The sequence below is a fragment of the Nannospalax galili genome, unplaced genomic scaffold (assembly GCF_000622305.1).
Source record: "Nannospalax galili isolate Female #2095 unplaced genomic scaffold, S.galili_v1.0 scaffold2155, whole genome shotgun sequence".
NCBI lineage: Eukaryota > Metazoa > Chordata > Mammalia > Rodentia > Spalacidae > Nannospalax > Nannospalax galili.
Genome location: NW_008336301.1, coordinates 97,697 through 106,116, shown reverse-complemented (window position 1 = coordinate 106,116; position 8,420 = coordinate 97,697). Strand labels below are relative to the sequence as shown.

Sequence of the window (8,420 nt, the reverse complement as noted above, 5' to 3'; positions counted from 1 at the left end):
CATCCACCCTAATGTTTAAATAATAGCTATTGTTGCATCCATGTATAATCTGAAAGAAAATATAAAGTAAATAAGACAATAAAATTGCATACAATGTTTTTATTAGAGGAAGATCATTATTGGGATAGGATTTGTACACCCAGAGGAGTTAGATCTGTATTCAAGTCCTCTGATTCCAACACTGGTGGTTTGCAGCAGAGTTCAATGGAAGAATCAGATGAAAAGCCCCTGGCTAATGTGCTGTGCTGAGAAACTTGTTTTCTAATTCATTTTTATTTAAATAGAGTATGTTCATTGAGCAACAATGATAATCTTAGGATTATAACGTAAAGTGAAAGATTAGCAAATTTCTCAGTGTTTTCAAATTTCTCACATTACTCTTTGATATACAGGGACAATAAATCAGTATTCTGAGGAATTCCCTGAGATTTCAAAATTATATATTTTTAAGCATACTCTAACAATCTTCACATTCTACTATTTAAGCAGCTAAAATTCCTGCTTAAGGAACAAAATGTAGGAAGTTTAGTAATACTTACATGTAACTACAACTTACAATAATTTTCTAGCAATGAAAAACATAATTTGAAATTCAGACCTGAGAAAAACAGTTTTTGATGACAGAGATTGAACCCATTGCTGGTGGATCTGAGTGCTCTACCACAACACAAAGCCAGATTCCCATGAAAATTGTCACTAATCACTGTGTGCTCATAGTGCCTACATGTATTTATTTTTCTGTCTTCTCTCACTTGCAGGTTTTCTCTTCCAGTTAGGGTTCTCATCGTCTGATCTGTGTATTGACTTAGAAACCTGAGAAAGTTTCTCTCCCCTCTCTGCAGACCTGGATTGGATTAAAAAGTTTGTACATTTTGAGATCAACATCTACTTTTTTTCCATATTCATGGTCACTGATCATTCTTTAATCTTCCTGCTTTCACTTTTATTTTATAATAAATATTAGTAGCAAGATGGTTATTTTATGTAAAACTTGAATAAGATGTGGTGCCCAGTTGTTTAGTCCCATATCACACCAATGGTAATTTTACATGTGATTAGCATTTAATACAAACTGAATCAAGCAGATCATCCCCATGACTTGTGGATTCTTTGTCCAATATGCTAAAGGTATAAAAGGTTGAGATCTTCTGAAGAAAGGTGTTCTAACCTAGCATTAGCCTTGCATCAGTCTCTCTCTCTCTCATTCTCTCTCTCTCTCGTCTCTCACACACACTTCATTCTAGCTTTCCCTCTCAGTATTCAGTATGGTAATTCCATATGATAATTCCTTGATCTCTCAAGACAAATATGAAAATATATATGCATATATTATACATGTCTCCTCAGTTCTGTGGACAATTCTTATACAAACCCTAACATAAGCTTTCCTCTTCTATCACCTACCCTCTTCCAATTTACTCCCTATGCATCATCAATGGGCATAAATCTTACAGAAATTATTTTCTTTTTAAAGCTTCCAATGATCTATATGTCTTATCAAATCCTAGAAATTGATGACAATGGTTGTGGTGGTTAACACTGAATGCGAAGTTCAAAGGATTTTGAATCACCTATAATGCAAACCTTTGGACATATCTGGGGAGGAGTTTCCTGGTTAGGTTAATTGAAGTGAAAAAATACAATCTAAATCAGCGGTTGGAGGGGTACCTTGTTCTGGGCTGGGTTCTTGTATTGAATAAAAATGAGAAAGTGGAGGGGGAGCTGGAGTGACACCTCCAAAGTTATGAGTAATTGCTTCTCTTGAAGATGACCTGGATTCAGTTCTCAGTACCCACAGGGCAGCTCATAGCCATGTAGAACTTCAGTTCCAGGGAATCTGATGTCTTCTGCTGCTCGTTGGTGACTCCAGGATAAAGTGTGTGTGTGTGTGTGTGTGTGTGTGTGTGTGTGTGTGTGTGTGTCTGTGTCTGTCTGTCTGTCTGTGTCTGTCTGTGTCTGTGTGTATTCAGGCAGGCACTCATACACACTGTGCCCTGACAGCAAAATCAGTAAGATATCTGGCCAGCAGAGACTTGTTTCCTGATGGTGTTCGGCTATTGAAGTTTTTAGGGTTCTGTTCATCCTCTCAGGCAGTCCCAAGAACTATGGGTGATACCGCATGTATTGGTCCCAAATTAATCCCATTGCTTTAGACACTGGGTGAACAATTTTGTTGACATAGGCCTGGCTGTTGTCTAACCCAGTACTTATCAAGACCTCAAAGGTGTTAGGATTTCTCTAAGACTGTAGACAATTTCTGGGGCTTTTCAGTGTGGGTTGGGAAGTCTTCCACAAAGTCTGAGAAGTTATAAACAATAACTAGTAGGGACGGGTATCCTTTACTGAGCTGGATGTTGGTGAAATCTACTTCTAAATGTTCAAATTTCTGTGGCAACATTGGGGTATGGGGACCCTGTTTGGTGTTGTTCTGTGCACATCACAGTCAGGCTTGCTAGCAGGCTGGTGTCTCCAGCTTCAGGGCCACTGGATATCTCTGTAACAAGTCTCATAATGCTATCTTTCCTAGGTGAGTCACGTCACCTCATGGGCTTGCACCTCAGGCTGGGTATAGCTCCCTCTGCAACTATGACTTTACCAGCTGAGGTAATCACACAGTCCCTCAGGATCTCTGTTTCCCCTTGGTCTATTTCTCCTTTTCTCTCCTCTGTACTGTATCTGGTCCACTTGGGTAGGGCTTGAAGCACAGAATACACCTTCCAAGAGTTCATGGGGGAGGGGGCCTCAAGTCTGTCCTTCCATGGAAGGCTGCTCATTTGCCTGCCTGGCCTGCTAGCTGATTTCCGCAGCTTATTTGGTCCTTTTCTCTTGGGTGAGCTTGGCAATGTACTATGGCTATGGTGGGTGGGGAAAGACTGCTCCTAGGAGTTGGAGGAGTTGGTCACTATTTTATATTTCTTTTCCTCCTGATTTGCACAATTCCCTCTCAGTATATAACTCCATGGATGTGCAGGGTGGCAAAGGCATACCAGGAGTCAGTGTAGATGGTGGTCCATTTACCCCCTGAGAGAGAGCGAGAGCGAGAGTGAGAGCGAGAGCGAGAGAGAGAGAGAGAGAGAGAGTGAGAGAGAGAGAGAGAGAGAATGTAGTTCAGCCTTTTGGGCAGACCAGTGAATGGCTGGGGAGGCAGCCCTCTTCCATGACTTTCTGCAGTACTCCCCATGTACCCTGTGCAGTACTTACTCTGTTGCAGACATCAGCTCTCATCAGTAAAGAGTCCCAATTGTGAGTTAGGAAGCGGTTCATGTTTTAAATCCAGATGGGAGGAGAATACCTCCTCCATAACCTCCTCTAGCTATGACGTGGGTTCTCCCTCCCTTCTAGAAAGTATGTGGCTGGGTTTAGGGTTCGAGTAACCTCCATCTGTACTCTGGGATTCTCCCCCAGCATGACCTGTTATTGAGCAAAGGCAACATGTTCAACAAATGGTCCTGGTCAAAATGGATAAAGACATGTAAAAGAATGAAACTAGATGCATGTCTCTCAACATGCACAAAACTCAAATCCAAATTGATCAAGAGTCTCAACATAAGACCTGATTCTCTGAATCTGATGAAGGTAGGGAATATACTCAGACTTATAGGCACAGGAAAGGACTTTATCAACAGGACTCCTACAGCACAAGCATTAGGTCCAACAATTGACAAATCGGACCACATAAAACTAAACAGCTTCTATACCTCTAAGGACACTATTTGAGTGAAGATGCACCCTATAGAAGGCAAAAAAAAATTAGCCAGCTATACCTCTGACAGAGGGTTTGTATCTAGAAAAAAAAAGTAACTCAAAAAATTAAACACCAAACAAACAAAACAATTAAAAAGTGGAGGAAGAGCTAAATAGGGAGGTATCTTAAGTTGAAACACAAATGACTGAGAAATATTTTTAAAATGTTCAACAACTCTAGTCATAAGAGAAATACACAACACACACACACACACACAAAAGAGAAATGCACAGTAAAACCACTTTAAGATTTCATCTTATACCTCTCAGAATAGCAAAAATTCAAAAGAAACTGACAAGTGCTGTAAAGGATGTGGACCAATGGTTGGAGTGCAAACTGGTGCAGCCACTATGGAAATCAGAGGGGAGATTTCTCAAAAAGCTCAAAATTGATCTACCCTATGATCCAGCCATACTACTTGGGCATATACTCAAAAGAGTCTATACCCTACCACATTAATACCTATTCATCCATGTTCATGGATGCATGAGTGTGGCAGTCAAAGGACTTGGACACAAGTGGCTACACTTGCTGAAGGAAGGAAAGAAGGAAGGAAGGAAGGAAGGAAGGAAGGAAGGAAGGAAGGAAGGAAGGAAGGAAGGAATGAACGAACGAACGAAGGAAGGAAAGTTTTATAAGAGTAAAGAAATATTATCTATGGACAAACATCTATCTACTCTGTCAGAAAGATTTCTGCAGCAGCCATGGTCATCTTTTTGGAGCTATTTACTAAAGCCATGCCCATCTTGGGCATGGGAACATGGAAGTCTCACCCAGGCTAAGTGAAGAAAACCATGAAGGTGGCCACTGATGCTTGTTATCACCACACTGATTCTACATATGTGTATTATAATGAGAATGAGGTGGGAGAAGATATCCAAGAGAAGAGCAAAGAGAAGGCTGTGAAGCATGAGGACATTTTCATTGTTAGAAAGCTGTGGTCCACCTGCTCCGAGAGAAAACTACTAAAGGAAGCCTTCCAAAAGACCCCATGGATCTGAAACTGGACTATCTGGACCTCTGTCTTATTCACTAGCCACAGGGACTACAGCCTGGAGAGAAGGAGCTATTCCCCAGTGATGATGAAGGCAATGTTCTCAACAGTAAAATAACGTTCTTGAATGCTTGGGAGGTAATGGAAGAACTGATGGATGAGGGATTAATGAAAGCCTTGAGCATCTCCAAATTTCCCATTTTAAGATTGAGAGGATCTTGAACAAACCTGAACTGAAATACAAACCAGTGACCAATCAGATTGAGTACCACCCATATCTAACCAAAGACAAACTGACCCAGTACTGCCACTCCAAGGGCATCACTGACATGGATTACAGCCCACTGGGGTCTCCAGATGTACCTTGGGCCAAATCAGAAGACCTTCCACTACCGGAGGATTCAAAGATTAAAGAGATCACTGCAAAGCATAAGAAAACATCATCCCACTTCTAATTAGGTTCCATATCCAGAGGAACATGGTAGTGATCCCCAAGTCTGTGATACCCTCACACATATGTGAGAACTTTCAGGTCTTTGACTTCAAGTCGAGTGACAAGGAGATGGCCACCATTCTTAACTTCAACAGAAACTGGAGGACTTGTTTGCTGCCTGAGACCATCAATATGGAAGAGTTTCCTTACATTACCTGATGACACTACTGAGTGGACCCACATACACACGTCTGGACATATAACTCACTCATCCTGAGCCCTATTTTAGCCATGGCTGTCTGACATCATGCTGTGCCCACCTAGATACAGATCAAATTCTAGGTGATGCTATATTTAAATCTGGTGGCCGATCACGGGTAGACAGTTCTGTGGAAATGTGACAAGCAAATGACAATTGATTTCACTGATCTGATCTGACCAAATGTTTGTCAAACACCAGAAACTCTGATAACACTAAGGATGTAAAGACAAAAAAAATAAAATAACAGTAACAAAGAAAACAAAAATAAACACTAACTATAAAATATCTAGAGGCATTTGGTTACACAATATGGTTAAGTAACTTTTAAAGTTAAAGAGAAATGAAATATTGCTGTGCTTTTAATTATTCAGTATTTGGACAAGATGTATAATTTTTCATTCAGTATTTCAGGGTAAATGCTACATTTTACTACAAATCCACAGTACAATAAAAAGCACATAACCTAAAAAAAAATCACATAATCTGATGCCTCCTCTGCTCCATAGTAAGCCATTCATATGCACAAAACACACATTGATTATTTTTCTTCCTCTCCTGTCCTGTGGAGCCTTCCACTGGTATACTTGCATGTTGACACTGGTAATTGGTTGTAAACACTCAAATATCCTTTCTCTACAACCGTTGGTCCCCTGTGTATACAAATAATTATAAATATGTGAGCCTAATCCCATCAAATATGTTTTTCTGATTTCCTTTCCTTTTTTATTTTTAAAAATTTCATTTATTGATATTTTACTGACTTTTTTATTGAACATTTTGTGTATTTTGTACAGAACATCTCAAACAATCTTAATCATCTTTATACCCCAGTCCCAGCTGGCAACCTCCCATAGCCCCCCCACTGGAGCCCATATACTCTTTCAATCCTGTTAAAGCCCGCTGGGTTGTCAGTATCCCTAGCCGTTCCCCAGTGGAAGTCCATCCACTGAGTCGAGTCCTTGTTTTATCTACAGTCCTTGTTTCAGGAAGATCAGCTCTTCATCTAGCAGCAATCAGTTGCCAACATTCCTTCAGATAATATTGGGGTCTGCTCTTCATTTTCCCATTTCTGTGCTGAGTTACTGTCTGCCAGAGTTTGCATGGGACATGTGTGTATACTGACACAATTACCATAGAATCATATGAGCAAGGTTCCAGTAGTTGTAGGATTCTATTTTCATATGGTCATGCACCTCCTCCCTGCCTCTTACAATCTTTCTTCCCCTTCTTCTTAGCCTTGGGTGGGTGAATTTTAATAAAGGAGTCCTGTCCAAGGACCATCATTCAGCAGAATCTTGATCTCTATACTTTTGCCATTTCTGACCTTTTGTATTCCTGGCAGTCCACTGCATGAGGGATCTTCATTACTGAGAAATGAAAGATTAATTAGTGTCCTCTTCTTTACCCCTGTTCTACTTTCCATGAGCCTTAGGTGTAGAGGTTGCATTGTAGATGTTTCCCTTAGGCCCAAGCAACTTAGATAATGTCTGTATGTGACCAGTTGTGGTGCTTGGTAATAGTCTCTACTGGTACAAAATGAACTTCTTTGATGAGTGGTGACTGGGATATTTTTCTGTAAAATAAGGATACATATTTTGCACATAGTAAGAAATCACATTATCTAGCTATGTGACAGTCTTGGGGTTTTCTCTAAGATCTATGGCCACTCCAGCCAACTGTATTAGATTATGTTTACAGTATCACATTTGAATTTCCTTCTACTGAGTGGGATTTTAGTCTAATCAGGTTATCTATTGATTGCCCCCAAGATAGAAGTGCCACTACTGCACCAATGATGTGTGCTGTGCTGGCCATTGATGTGGTTATTTGGTTTTGAAGCTGATGTTGGATCATTCATTGGTGTTTTCCCTTGGACTGTTCATAGTGCTCTCCAAAGCTATGAGAGATAGTCATCAGGGGAAGTGTTTGCAGGTCAGTTGCAGCTCTATTGTACCAAATCCTGTGTCTGAAGTATGTTCTGTCTTCGGCATGTTCTGTCTTCAGCAATAGGGTCTTACCTTCAAGTTCTTGGAGGCCATGAAGGGCTGTGCCAGCAGCCTGAATAAATTTTGTGAGTCTCTTGGACAACCTTGGCCAACAACTCAAAGGAAGATATCCCCTGTTTGGCACTGTTTCTTGTAATGTAACCTTTAGTTATACACTTGGACTTATGTAGAGATAATGCATGTGTAATTTTTCAGTAGGTTGTTGGACTAATACAGTTGCTTCTGTTTTTTTTAACTAGCTAGTCATTATTTATCTCCTCTCTCTCTCTCTCTCTCTCTCACTATATAACTTTTCCACCATGCTTTCACCCATTTAAAGTGTCCCCATGTTCCCCATTTATCCCTTGGTAATACCTGTCTCCTCTAGTCCCACCTCTCTGAGCTCCTTCTTTCCCTTTATAGCCAAGGTTCTTTTTATAACCCTTCCTCCACCATCCCATTTAAATAAACACATTTTCATCATTTCTTCCTTAGTAACATCTGTTTCCTAATGTTCTCCCTCAGGATATTTCTTTCCCTTTACCTCCCTGGTTCCTTTGCAATATTCTGATTCCTATAGTTAGGTCTGAATACACACACACTTATAAGGATTTCATGCTAGAATTCACATATGAGGGACAACATATATCATTTGGTTTTTTTTTCTGAGTGTGTTACTTCACTTTGTATAACAGTTTCTAATTCCATCCATTAGCCTGAAAATTTCATGATTTTATCTTCCTTTACTGATGAGTAGAACTCCATTGTGTAAAAGTACCATATTTTCATTGTCCATTCACCAGTTGAGGGACACTTAGGTTGCTTCTATCTCTTAGGTATTGTGAAAAGAGCAACAACAAATATGGATGTACAAGGGTCTCTACAATAGGATGAACCTTTGGATATGTGCCAAGGAGTGGTATAACTGGGTCAAATGGTAGGTTCATTTGTAGTTTTTTAAGACTTCTCCACACTTCTTTCCATAGGGGTTGAACCAGTTT

The 8,420-nt window shown here is 40.1% G+C and overlaps 1 pseudogene; it reads left to right on the top strand.

Moving 5' to 3' along the window:
• The first annotated feature begins 4,449 nt into the window (after positions 1–4,449).
• Positions 4,450–5,391, top strand: LOC103732413 (annotated as a pseudogene).
• The last annotated feature ends 3,029 nt before the right edge of the window (positions 5,392–8,420 follow it).